General features: G+C 37.5%; 1 protein-coding gene across 13 annotated transcripts in view; it reads right to left on the bottom strand.

The window, feature by feature from the left end:
- Positions 1-14,601, bottom strand: part of ADGRL2 (adhesion G protein-coupled receptor L2) — a 619,307-nt gene that overhangs the window by 515,043 nt on the left and 89,663 nt on the right. For all 13 annotated transcript variants that reach the window (XM_053214320.1, XM_053214321.1, XM_053214304.1 and 10 more), the window contains exon 2: positions 4,001-4,175. The gene's annotated coding sequence lies outside the window, so the exon portion shown is untranslated. The remainder of the gene's footprint in view (positions 1-4,000; positions 4,176-14,601) is intronic.

Genomic DNA, 14,601 nt, shown 5'->3' with positions numbered 1-14,601 from the left:
TCATTTTGGAGGGGGAGCTATTATGGTTCATTTTATTTTGATTAGCCCTAACGTCTTTGTTGGACAGGTAGGTGTTGGGCACTATGTTTTCACAAATAGCTAGAATAGATTTCGGTCTTTAGTGAGCTGGATTATTCAACTGAATGTGCTTAGAGCATTTAAAGAAACTGAACATTTGAAAATGGTCTATGACCTGTTTCCAAGTGAGCCTCCTAAAAAAGATTTTTTTTAAAGGGAAGGAAAAATAAAAGTAAATATGGTACTGTTATGCAAAGCAAGTGTGTAAATGGTGCCACATTTGACTGGAGGTTGTCCTTAGGGCTAATAGCAACTGAAATCTCCTAAGGCAGCTTGGGGATTATTGATTTATCTAAAAAGAAAGTCGCAAGGAAGACAAACAAAAGAACAGACTCTGAACTGTAGGGAACAAACTGATAGTTACTGGAGGTGAGGTGTGTGGGGGGATGAGTGAAATAGGTGATGGGGATTAAGGAGTGCACTTGTCCTGATGAGCCCTGAGTGATGTACAGAATTAGTGAATCACTATTGTACATGTGAAATTAATACAACACTGTAAGTTAATTAAATTTAAATGAAAAAACTAAAAATGTCACCAGATCACGCAATGGCAATATTCAAATTAGAAAAGGTTAGAAATATATCCAACTTTCTTAAAGAAATGACCTATCAACCTTAGTAGCAAGAAAACCATGTCTGGAACTCAAATTATGAAATAAGAAGCCAACATTTCTAAGGGAGAATGGTAGACCCTAATACAAGAAGTAGAGGCTAGTCACAGATTTTTCTATCTATTCTGACCTTAAATAATGTCATTGTGTTCACAACCTATGACATTGCCATATTACGGAAGGCCTTATGGAGAGAAATAATCCATTCAAAGAGTTTGAGGTAAGGTATTATTGACATAGGAAGCAGAATAGATCTTACTTCTCTCACTTGCTTCCAAGGGACTGAGGAAAAATTCGTATTAGGACCCAATGGAATATTTTAAGGGAAAATTACAAAAGAAAGCATAAAAGAAAAGCACCTGGTGGAAACTTGTGAAAATTATCTTGTAAAATGATAGTCAAAGTAAATGATTAAAAATCCATAATTTTCATCATAACTAATTACTAACTTAGAGTTGAACCATGGTAGTTAAAGTGTTTTTCATATCAAAATGTGACTTTTTAAGAAAAATCGCATTTAATACTCCTCATTAACCCCTATCCATTTTAGCAGGATGAAAAATACTGTAGTAGTCCTTGTGGGTCACAACAGATTTTTCTGTAATTATAAAGCACAATTCAGGAACATTTAAATCATGTTTTATAGGAAGCATATAATGAGGAAGGAAAAGAAGATGTGTGTTGTACCTAGAATGAAGCATGGCATGAAAAGAAAAAAAAAATCTCTTTAATTTGTAAAACAGTGATTCTCAATGCATGTTCTGAAGACCACTTGCCTGAGAATTACCTGAGAAGCTTGTTAGAAATGCCACAGATTTCTGGGCTCTGTGCCAAATCTACTGAGCCTGATTCCAGGGGAATGAAATTCAGAACCTGTTTTACTACATACATAGTCACAGATGCTTCCTAAGTATGGACACCTTTCAGAACCACTCTCGTAAAGGCCCAGCTTTATTTAGCCTGTATGATCACTTAAGATCCCTGGCCAAATCAAAGTAAACCAGTGGCATTAGGTGACATCTGAAACACAAGGAATAAAGAGAAGTTGAATATTTTCTGTTGCATCCTTGAATTTTGGTAGGTTATCTTACATATGGTAGACACTCAACTGACATATGTGAAATGAATGGATAAATGGAATTTTATACAGTGGATACAAATTATACACGTTAGATTTAAAAATCACAATTAGAAATGTTTGAAAGAAAGTGATTGTTTTATCTACCACAAATATATAATAATATTTGGAATGTAGAAGATAAATAATTTAAGTTCTAGAAAAGGTAACAAGGGAGAGAAAAGGGGACAAACTCAAGTGTAATTATAAACTCTTTAGAAAGTTTCTGCTAATGTAAGATGTTGAATTTGCTATTTTTTTTAACTTTTAATACTTTTAAGCAGGAAGGTTGTTTAGGGTAGCACAGTGCAGTTTCTGTATTTAGGGATAAATTTATTACACTTGAAAAAATCAAGAACATGAATGTTCTTGCCCTTACATAGTTACTAAAAGTAAGATTACCTCCATTTTAGCAATGAGAAAAATGAGAAATTCAGTTTAATGTGTTTATTCATTTACCTATTCATTCAGTAAATACTTACTGATTGACTTCTCTGTTCATAGTTAAATATGTCCCATGGCCATGAAAAGCACATTGCTCGAATATTGAGAGGAATGGCTAAATCACATTACAAAGGAATAAGGGCAAGTATAGGTCTATAAACATGTTGGGTCATATTTTGTGGATGATTAGCCGTGTATCAGGGACTACACTTTTCTTTCTTAAACCTCTTTGATGAGTCTGTTTGGAGACCACATCATTTAGTAGGTAAATATGTACTTGAAGGTGAAAATCAAGGACTAGCTGCAGGAACACTGTCTCCACTGGTATTTCAGGGCTCGTCCAGAAGGAAACATTCCCCTTTTCATCACAGATGGCTACCCACTGAAGTCGGATGCTCTGATTTGGGTCAGACTCACTGGGAGTATTTGTGAGCAAAAGGCATTAGCATGTACATCTAATTCTGTCTTTGTTGAAGTGAGCTGTCACGGGCTTAATAAACATGAACTCAAGTGTTTACAGACCATCCTTAAGAGTTGCAGTGATGTTTCCCCTTCCTCTTATCATATCTTTGTTGGGGACACCTCCTTCCCCACTATTGTTAAACTGGGTGTGTCTATATTCTGCTACTTTTGTAATAATCTGTTTAACCTCTGTAAGAGTTTTGTCTACCTGATTAATGGACTAGCCCCTAACTACTGAGGCCACTATTGCATAATTTTAACAAAGAGATTGTATAAATACACACACTGGCGTCTCTCAATTAAGAATGGGACGGTTAGATGAAGGTATTTGGCAATAATTGAAATCAGTAAGTCATTAAAATTTCTTCCGTGATACTACTAATTTGTTTGTAATAGCCTTCTAATTGCAGCATATTAAACAAAGACAAATGTGGGTTGGACTACATGTAAAAAGTATCAATCTTCTCTTTTCTGGCTAGCGCAATTATAATTTCGGCTTCTGGTACAGTTGAAATAAGGAAGAAGGATAGAAAGCTATATCCCGTGCCTTTGGCTGACAAGCTTCTAATGTTCAGGTGCCTTTTCTGAAAGGTGGCCTTCCTTTATAAAATGTTTGTTGTCAGTCGGTAACATTGTGTAGTCTAGGAGAAATCACAGACGTGCAGGTGCCTTATGAATAACCAGATGGGAAATGGAAGATGATCAAACTTCCTCCTAGACCCTATGAGTCAAATAGGAATGACAAAAGATTTTCCTTTGAAAGGTGAAGAGAGTGAAACTGAATTTCAAAACGTCTTGTATACAAATGACGATAATGCCTTGCATAAGCCGCTTTCTTAAAGACACGAAACCTGTTTTCTAGAGCTTTTCCCATCACCAAAATACAGCCAGAGTCTGCGATTAGACTCAGCAGCTGTTTAACAGTGCCAGAAACACTTAGGAACTTCCACAATGTTTCCTTCAAGCAAAATAACATCCTCCAAAGAGCACGCTTCGAATTCATTCACCACTGACTCAGAGGGAAGAGTGCCACCTATTGAATGATGGCCTCAGTATTCACAGCACCTGATGGGTCCTTCCCAGGCTCCCTTCCACTGACCCACTAGCACATCCTGTTTCCCTCAGAGAGCTGGATATAATAATGCTCTGAGGTGGTCTGAAGTTCACGTGTAAGTGTGCTCATATCATGCTCTATAATTTGAGGAAAACACATGAATTTTAATCAGTTTTTAAAACAACCAGGCCTCTCTTCTCATTTACTAGAATGGAAAAAATTCACTTTTATTACCTTAAAGATGCCAAACAGTGCCATTTTATTACTGTGGGAAGCTGGAAGTCATTTCCGAACTCTTTTGGCAAGGGTGCTATGGAGAGCATCCAATTCAGTTCTTTAAGTGTCTTCTGAGAACCACCACACAAACTGTGATTTACTGTCTTCAGGAGTTAAAGGGACTCTTTCTACCCTACAAACCGAAGAAAGAAAGGTGAAATGTGTTAAAGAAGCATCCCATGAGACTTGCAAGACTATGAGTCAGCACAGAGCAGGCCAGACATAAAGAATGTTTCGATAACCCACAAATATTTTCCAACTTGTAATTTTTAATTTGGTTTAAGAGATTATGTTGGTGAACTTTAAAAATTGCAATGACTTTTGTATATGAATCCATTGGTTTTTCAGGCCACTTGGACAAACTTCTTATACTTAGTGGCTCAGTTTCCTTGTCGTTTGCATCCCGTATAGGTTTAGGTATACTTCTATGAATACAGTATCATAGTTAAAAAATTAATATATATATATATATATATATATATATATATATATATATAAAATATACACACACACACACACAACTCCCATACTGTGGTAGTGCCTCAATTTTACACACAAGTATTTGGCTAAAACAAGAATTGAATGGAGATTTTGCATACTTTCTAATTTACATAACCAGAAAATGGCAAGATTCCAGTTTCCCTTTTTGCCTTTCAGTAGCAACCGACAACAATTTGAATTTATCTATTCTTTAGCTGACTTAAATCTCTAAGAGTTTAACATTATGTAAGCCAGGAGGCTGCTATTACTATTAATTAAAATAAACTGGCACACATGTATATTTTGCCCCTCATGTTATTTCGTTTGTAGATTTTGACCGGCTGGTTTGTGTAGTCATAAACGCTAGGTCATTGAGGGCAAAAACACAGTGAGAGAGAAACAAGATATTTAACCACTAGTCAGAAAATACATTACACTGTAGTGCCTGACAAAGGGTGGGCTCTCTATCAATATCTGAAGAAATAATTAAAGGGATAAATTATACCACTGTGGAAAATAGTCTATTAGATCAAAAATGAGAAGCTGTTCGATAGTGTAAAAGGAAATCCAATGAACTCTTTTTCTTGACAAAAATCAGTGAACTATTGACTTCAAGTAAAAGGCCAATCTTTACATGCCTTTATATCTTTATATCTTATATCTTTGACTAGTAATTGTCCAAAGCAACTCTCAAAGCGGTGGATAATATTTCTCTGGTTATAAACAACCCCAAATCCTTCATGGAGAAATGTTTCTCTGGTAATTGCATTCTTAACAGAGTATTATATTCATAAATGGTATCATAGAGGCACCCATGATGGTAACCTGAAATTTCTGTGGGTTTTTTTTAGGTGAAATTAATGTTTTCTTACAATGTATGGTTATTAATGAAGAAAACATTCTTTTTATTCTTGCTCTGACAGGTAGGTAAATATAATCTGCCATTTGGAATGGCATCATATTAAAATATTGGAAATATTATGTGGTTTAGTCCTTGTTAGGACCAGGATGAAAAATCTGTTCTGAAGTAGAAGATTCACACTTGGCAGTAGGTTTAGGATTTCTTGCTATTTTCATTGCTAACATCTAGGAGGGTGTAACAGAGGCCAAATCTCCAAGTAGCACCTGCCAGGCAAATGATGGAAAGAAATGGAGGGCTTCAGCTAGGGAGCCAGAGAATATGATGCAGTATCTCCATCCAAAGGCATCTAGGATGTCTGACTTAAGAGGAATGAGATCAAGCTTAAAAGCTTAGATACACATATTGCAAACAAGTAGAGAAATTTTCCAAGAGCAAATTTACCACTAATTTGATGAATCATAATTAATGGCTATTGAAAGGCAGCAATGGAAGAAAGAATGGTATTTAAAGATAAGGTAGGAAAATGAGTCCATTAAATATTGTTTCTTTTTAAAGAAATATGTCCAAGAATTTCTGTTCATCGAAAGTTGGGGGGTTCCTGGGTGGCTCAGTCGGTTAAGCATCCGACTTCAGCTCAGGTCATGATCTCGCAGCTTGTGAGTTCGAGCCCCGTATCAGGCTCTGTGCTGACAGCTCAGAGCCTGGAGCCTGCTTCAGATTCTGTGACTCCCTCTCTCTCTGCCCCTCCCCCACTCACACTCTGTCTATCTCTCTCTCTCTCTATCTCAAAAGTAAATGAAAATTTAAAAAAACATAAAGTTGGCACATACATTGGACTGATGCATGTATTTCCTGTATGTATATGGCAGTTATTCTTTTATATCTCCATCCATCATCCATCTTGCCTCCAATCATCTATTCCAACAAAGTATTTACACATCATTTTATTTTTTTATTCATTCATCAACCCAAGTTATTTGGGGCACCTGCCACATCACAAGCACTATTACTAGTGATATAAAGTCATACAAGATGGAGTTCCTTCTTCCCTCAAGAGGCTTAGAGTCCAGCTGGAGAAAAAGTTAAGTACAGCAATACTGCACGATGTAAAAGATGCCATTACAGCCCTCCTGTGAGGACAGAAGGGCTTGTAAAGCACACTGATGAATCCCAGAAGGCTAATGTTAAAGCTGGATTTTAAAAGATAAGTAAGAAGAATTAGGTAGATAATGAAGAGAAAAGGTAGATCTAGACAAAAGCCGTGCATATGTAAAACATGTCCTTAATAATTGGTATTCATTTATATTCACAACATAATCACTTAACAAAACTCCACTCCTTTACATACGATGTAATATAATGAATCAGTTAACAATGACCTGGGGAGCTGGAGGTTAAATATACTGTCTCTAGAACCAGGCTTCCCTGGCCTAAATCCTGGCACTTCTCCTTTCTGGCTGATAACCTGGGGGAAATTGCTCAACATCTCCCTGACTCAATTTCTTTTTCTTCAAATTGGGAATAATACGATATCCCTTATAGTGAGTATTATATTATTTTATGCAAGAAAAACACATATATCTGTCTTTATTTTTTTTTTAATTTTGTTTAACGTTTTATTTATTTTTGAGACAGAGAGAGACAGAGCATGCACGGGGGGGGGGGGGGGCAGAGAGAGAGGGAGACACAGCATCGGAAGCAGGCTCCAGGCTCTGAGCCGTCAGCCCAGAGCCTGACGCGGGGCTCGAACTCACGGACCGCGAGATGGTGACCTGAGCTGAAGTCGGCCGCTCAACCGACTGAGCCACCCAGGCGCCCCATATATCTGTCTTTAAATAATATCTCAGGATATGCTAGTTAGGATAATATTTTTCCTTTCTTAAAATTATCTTACTGATAATAAGAGTACTGATAATAACCGTTTTTTAAAAAATCTCTTTAACGTACGTCTGAGAGCTCTCACAAGCTCTCCAAGCTGAGATTTACTACATGCAGAAACCCAAAGAGATCTTGCCTTTTTTTAACACTTAAAACTGCTTGCAGCAAGGTGGAGACACCAGTAGAGCTTCATTCAGATGCCCTGAGTTCAAATTTTGTCCCTGCTACCTTCTAAGGTCTTGGGCAAGTTACTTAATGCTTGTGTCTCAATTTCTTATCATAGGAGGAGACGTTAAAGACACTAAGATCTTCCTCAGGGGGCTCCTGGGAGGATTAAATGGGATAACGTGCAAATGTGGCTAGCATCACCCAAAGATTTCTTTCATCGTTCCCAAACCCCCTTTAAAATGCTTTGAAAATACATAATGGCTAATCTAAGGATTGTGAAAAATATCTTTCCCAAAATACTTTCTATAGTTTGAGAGATCACATATAAATATTCTCATCTGCATTCGCTAACTCTGGAAAACACTCTTGAATGCTATTGCTGACTTTGATAGGCTGCCTTGCAGCTTTGCCAGAACTTGCTCTGGGTTGCAGCTATTCATAGAATGCCCTTGGATAATGTGATAGGTTGAATTCGAATTACTCCTCCAATCACTTCAGAGGCAGTAATAATTGCACCTAAAATGCTCATCTGGAGAATGAACTGAGCATGGACATCTAATAAAATCTCTCTCTCTCTTCTTTTGTCCTTAGCATAACCCAAAACCTGGTAGTATAAAGAAGCATTAAACATGCTAACATAAACTGACTTTTCTTGGAGACAGATACTATATGCTTTAGGAGACCACTAATCTCAGGTATAATACAAGTACAAAGCAGCTTTTTTTTTTTTCTTTCAAAATCTAAGTGCTAGGCAAGCAGATATCACACTAGATTTTCCCTGGAATTATCTTAAATTGCTAATATTGTTTTTAGGCTGAGAACCCACCCTGCCCAAGCAGCATAGACAGACTAGCTTTAAATAAATTCAGCATATCATCATGTTGCTAATACTGTTAAAATCTTTGGTCTCTCAAACATCTTTTCTGCTTTTCTCCCTGCATCCCTATTACTGAATACTGTCACATCTAAGGCCAGGGCTCCTTAGTCTGCCTGAAGGAATACAGAAGTACCAGGCTGGCATAGCTTCTATTTTATTAAATTTTTTTTTTCTTGCCTGCAACCTGATTTCTTCTGGGTCTGACCTAATTCCTTTGATGCCTGGGGCTTGGAGGCCTGTGCTAATCTGCATCAGGGATGTGTGGAGAAAAGCGAGACAATTGAAAGAAAAGTAAACGAAGAAAAGAACAGCACCTAGGCAAAAGGGCTCTTCAAAATCAAAATAAGCATTTTGGAAGCAGGACATTTCTGTTCTACCCCATCCTTTAAAGAGGAACCTACATTTAATGCATGGCTTCACATACGCATTTCCCCCTCTTTCTAGTTCTCTAAAGCGTTTCACGACCAGGACAAAAAAGGCAATGGCGGAATGCTAATTTTTTAGCATCGTGCAATAAATTACGATGTCAGAAAAATACTTGAAGTTTATGAAAGAGAAGTTATGTTCTAAAAGTCATAATGAAAGAAAATGTTAGAGCTGACGTTGATGGAGAGATCATGGAATAGTCTCAGCTTTGTTACTAAGCTCTGGAACGTGCTGATGTTGAGAGCTCTTGAGACCTGTCCACTAACTTATTGCTCCTCTGGGTCTGTTCCCACTTCTTTTTCCTTTTGGGAAGCGGTTCTTCTAACTGCTCAAATAAGCATTCAACATCTTGTAGTCATTAATATACCAAAAGCAGGGGTAAATGGGCAGATTTTCAAGGTATCTCCCTGCTCCACCTGATTCTGCGTTACAATGAATCTTGGAGAAGTGGGAAGGTGAAATGTATCTTCCTTGGTAACAAATCACCAGTTTTTTTCTTTGAGATATTAAGAAGTTGTGAATTTGTTTGTATGGATTTACCAAAAAAGTGTGTGTGTGTGTGTGTGTACACGTGTCCGCGCGGGGGGGTGGGGGGGAGGGGGCGAGGGCGTTGGGTCCATTTGCGATTTGATTAATTACAGTTCACAAAACCTTTAGTACCTGCTCCCACCAAAAGAGATGCACTTTATCTAAAGCAGAAAAATGATCAGTAACAGTAATTGTTTGTGATACAGTAGCATGCCTTGGTTCAGGGATATTTTCACTTCACAGATGTTTAAAGTCACTTGGCACTCAGCCTTCAAACTTGTTATTCATTTGGCATCCAAATTCATGTTTCATAGCCATGTGACTATCTAACGTGCCATAAATAGAAACACTCCTCTGAATTCCAGAGCTCTACCCTTGGCCTTCCCTCGCTGCCTAACCTACGCAGCTTCTGTGTTTCAGGATATATTTGCAGATTCAAAATCCTTACTTTGGTGTTATTGTTGAAAACCATTTATTTATCAGAGATCTAGAGCTGCTAATCAATATAAATCTGCATGCTTTTTGTGTTCCTCTCCAGGGTGATGGGTGTCTTCTTTATAGTGTCCTTTGATTTGCACTTGCATTTTGGTAGTGGATACACCAGTGAGCAGAATGACCCTACCCAGGTGCTTCCGAGGAAAGAAAAAGAAAAGGAGTTTGGAACGCAGGTAACTCACAACCTGGAAAACTAACATGCCACAGTCAATAATAAATAGAATATTTTCATATCAGTTTAAGTCATTAGGAATGATCACTTGTGTGTATTTGTGCTTCTGTGTGTGTATGTGTGCACTACTGTTTTAACACAAGCCCGTGGAATCAGCATTTTTCACCCTGATGAAAAAATTTTGCAGTGAAATCTGAACACTGTTCCTAACTGAGCTGGAAAAGCCTTTTCAAAACAGTGTTTGCCACATTATTTCCTATTTGATACAAAGAAACAGAAAGTCATACGGTGGTTCCAGATATTGCTACTTTATTTCATTGGCCCCTTCCCACATAAACTAATCAACATCTGAGAGCAGAAAATCCAGCTATAATTTAGGATCCCAAACTATGCATTGTGGTTTTTCTTTGGCAGAACTATCTAAAACACTCACATTTAGTAGTTTATATTGTTCAATTTTGAAATATATTGTAGTTTGAACATTGGGCAGATAAAAGATTAATTTGCCTTTGTAAAACTGCACACCCTTGGGGGCGGTTGTATTTTATGCACAGGTGAACAAGAATTTTTTAGCAGCAAATCTACCGAGCTGACACTTTTAATGCTTTCTACTTTTTTTTTTTAAAGCACAAGTCTAAGCATATGAATAGCAGATTCCCAATTTTAAACTGCTTGTTGAACTCATCTTTTGGTCTAATGTTATAATTTATGTGGGTCATAAACCAACCTTAGGTGTAAACTTTGTGTGTGTATACATACACATGCTTCTCTCAGACACAAACATTTTTATTACCAAGTATAGTAAAGGGATGATCTATTTCTACTGTAATTAACACATACGACCCATTTCGCAAAGGACGCTACCTATTATACTGAAATAAGAAGAAAACATTTAAAAATAAGCATTGTCATCCTACAGTGCATCTAGGAGAGATTGCCTATTTTCTTGCTATATTTTTACAAAAATGAAAAATTATCACGAATATCAATTTTATAAGGTTTCTAAAAGAAAGGTTTTCATAAACCCTTTTATAAGGTTTACCCCTTCAAAATTCCCTTGCACACACTTTTATTTTCATGAAATTCTGATGAAAGATGTGTGATGCTGAATTCCTCAAGCAAGTTACTCTGAATCCTTATCATAATCATCAGAGCAATTATAAGCACAATAGACGTACGTTGCCCCAAATGAGATCTGAGCTCCTGATAAAAGGAAAGCTGGGCCTCTTCCTTTTTCCTGTGTGTGCTTGTGTAACTGCCTCATTGTCTATAACTAATAGATAAAAAATGCAAAGAGGTGATTCTGTAATACAATATACAGTGAAATAGAAACCGAATTGCTTGCATTTCTACTTGCTATGCTAACCCTTTTCTCAGATGATCTTGGCAGCTTTGCCTTTCTCTAATTTTGCTAACATCTCACAGATACAAAAGTGCGCACCCCCAACACTCTGGCTCCTAACCCCTCCCTTCTTTTCTCCTTCCCGCTGTTTCATTACATTTTCTTATGTGCATACCATCAAGTCCTCTTGGACACATAATAAGATTTGTGCCAGACTATGTTTCTTGGCTTTAATGGTTAGTTAGCTTTCCAGAATACACATGCTGCTTTATACATGCTTTTATTACTGACATCATGAGAATGCATCTCTCCTATGTTTACAATTGGGTGTTCACCCTTAAATAAAAGCAATGAGATCAGGTTGTTTAAGAGAATCTTTGAAAAGCAGAATAAAAACAGCTGTTATCTGCTTGAACCATTTCATTCTCTTTCATGATCTGAATGATAATGATGTGTAGCAGTGGGCAGTCTCCAGCTCTTATTATACACCACACATCAGAGCCTCTTTCAGGTTGGAATTGGGTCTCTGTCCCGGAGTTCCAACAGGATCGTTTCAACCTCACTTCTAACAGGTGTTGGTGTTTGCGGGAGGGGGTGATGGGAGGATAAAACACCTTTGCTTGTTCCCCACTGACCTCTGGATTCAGGAGGCTGGTTTTCATTGGCAACGTGGGTTTGAAAGTCAAGCCAGGTCCTTGCTGAAATCTCTCTCACCGGGAACAGATTACAAATATTTCCACATGTCAAACAAATGAACAATAGGGTGGTCCTTATTAATCAAAGCTCTCCTAAACCAAGTGCAGATGGTAGCAATGAACTTCTCTTCCATGAAGATTTCTGGAAACAGGGGAACTGTGTCTCACAGAAACGCACATTTCTTCAAGTAACACCAGACGAGGAATAAAGAGCTTAAGCCAAATGTAACCAAACCCCAAACACGACAAAACAATAATAAATAAATACAATTTAAAAAAAATCCCAGCGTTCTCAATGATCCAAACCGGAAGGTTGATTGAGCTTATTTCCATTCAACACGCCCTCGTCACAAGCTGTTTCTGAAGATTCTGCGGCATTTGCCTAGAGACTGACAAGCTTAAATTGGTTTTAACCTCTGGAGTCCCCTTTCATATCGCAGATGTTGCTGATTGGGGCACAGAGTTCTGCTTTCCCCAAAGTCAGTGATTTTCAGGCTCTGGTGGCATCTACCATGGAGAGCATAACTCCTCTCAGACAACAATGCCGTTTGTTATTTTTAATTAACAGAAAAATATCGATAGGAATAGTTGGAATTGCATTGTAGCCAAAACTTGAGCGTGAGGAGAGTCAGAGAAGCAGTGCTATTTAAAGAACAGCCCAGAGACTGGACCCATGGCTGCTCTTCGCTGACCGGAGCCGTGTTACTGAAGCCTCTCCAGTAGCAAAAACTGGGTTGAGGAATCTCCTGGGAACAAAGACTCCTTGGGACTTTCTGCATGACCAGGTGTTACTATTTAGGAAGAGTGTGTTTCAGATGTTTTAGCAAAATCGGTTCCACTTCTTTACTCAAGATTGGTGCTATTATGGTCCCGAGCAGTTCTTCAAGGTGAGGGATCAAAAGATGCTAAGATGTCACTCAGTTCACACCTTATCTCAAAACAGTGTGAAAGCTAAATTGTATTTGAAAGGTGAAAATTCTATTGTGAAGCCCTTAACACAGAAGGTCTGTGATTTCCACCGATAAAAAAATTCCGTGATGTAAAAACTACCAGAGGCCATTTCTCTCACTAGCCTCAATCTTTTATACTGCAGCTAAGAGTGTACTTCCTCTTGGTCTGTTCTCACTAAAAGAGCAATATTCAAAATTGTTTAATGCATGGGTAAAGATTTTTTAAAGGCTCCTCTCAAACTTTTTCAACATAATTACAGTAGAGGTAGAACATTTTTCTACTAATAGATTAAATATGTGTCTGAAACCTCAGATTAATTATAATCTTTTTCAAGAGGACTAAAATTTTATAACTTTTCATGAGGAGATAACATTTTATTGGATTTTAAAAGGAAATGAAATAAAAGTGTTATATATAAGAACAATCCCCTTACATGCCATAGTCGTGATTCCACAATGACATTTTTGGGGGAGGTGAGGAGATTGCCCAACTGATTTTTAACATATTGGAAAGTTGCAAAACGCCTTAGGAAAATAGTCTCTATTATTATTTTGACAATGTGATGTATTTTGTTTAAGGTATGAAATAGTATATTTCAATATTCCAAATAGTTCCCCGAATGCATGGAAGGAGACTTAAGTCTGGGTTTTGTCCTGTCCAGAATAGTTCATCCAACTTTAAGTTCACACACAGTCATCGGTAAACACTGAAAGAAGACTTCATTCTTCCAATTTTCTTGTGGTGTTGCATAAGTGATAATATGGCAATGAAATCTAATTTTGAGCATGCCTCCCCTGCTTCCCCCTGACGGGGCATTCCTCAGAAAATACTCTTAACACCGGTAGGCTTGTTACTGAACCATCACAAATTTCAGTGAAATATTTGTGCTCCGTGGCATAAACTAACCTAAGAATTTCTATGTTGAGAAGACAATGAGCGATGAGAGCAGGTTTTGAAATCTCAACACCACTGAGCATCTGAAAAGTTGTCTTAGAATGTAATCATGGGCTTTTAGAATCTTTGCTAAATAAGCCTTGTTTACATTCAATTCAGGTATTATACACGTCGGCAAATATTTTATAGTCCTCTTGGCTTGTTTATTAGTCTGTTATGATATGATTAAAAATAAGGGATCTGTGCATTAAAGGGATTCATGAGAGTGCACATGAGAGGGAAGAAGAGAGAAAGAGAATGATAATTTTGTTGGAAGAATAAGGGTGGGAAGTGAAAGAAAAGGAAGAGGAAGTCTAAATCTGCATTTAGAGCATAGGAGTAGTCTGGGCAAAGTTGGAATGACTACTCATGAGAACATGGATATGTAGATTGCCAGCAAAAAAGAACAGTAATTCACATTTTTCATGTGAATACACATAAAGCACTTTCACTCAGTGTTTTAGTGTATTCAGAGCCTCTGCGTGAATGGTGAAGAGAGTAAGTTCTGGGTTTGATGGTGAGCCTTGCCTTTTGCTAGTTGTATGACCGTGGCCAGGTCACAGGTAAATGTGATAACATGTCCTAATACGACCTTCCTTATTGGTATGTTATGAGAAGGAGTTGAATAAATACTGGGAAAGTTCTTGGAACTGTGTTTGAGGCATACTAACCCACCATCCAAATGTTTATTAAAACGTATTCTCATTTAATTCTCACATAAACTCTTTGATGAAAAAAACCACATTATTTTC

This window comes from Acinonyx jubatus, chromosome C1, assembly GCF_027475565.1.
Source record: "Acinonyx jubatus isolate Ajub_Pintada_27869175 chromosome C1, VMU_Ajub_asm_v1.0, whole genome shotgun sequence".
Classification (NCBI taxonomy): Eukaryota; Metazoa; Chordata; class Mammalia; order Carnivora; family Felidae; genus Acinonyx; species Acinonyx jubatus.
The sequence above is the reverse complement of the archived record's forward strand: the minus strand, read 5'-3'. Positions and strand labels throughout refer to the sequence as shown.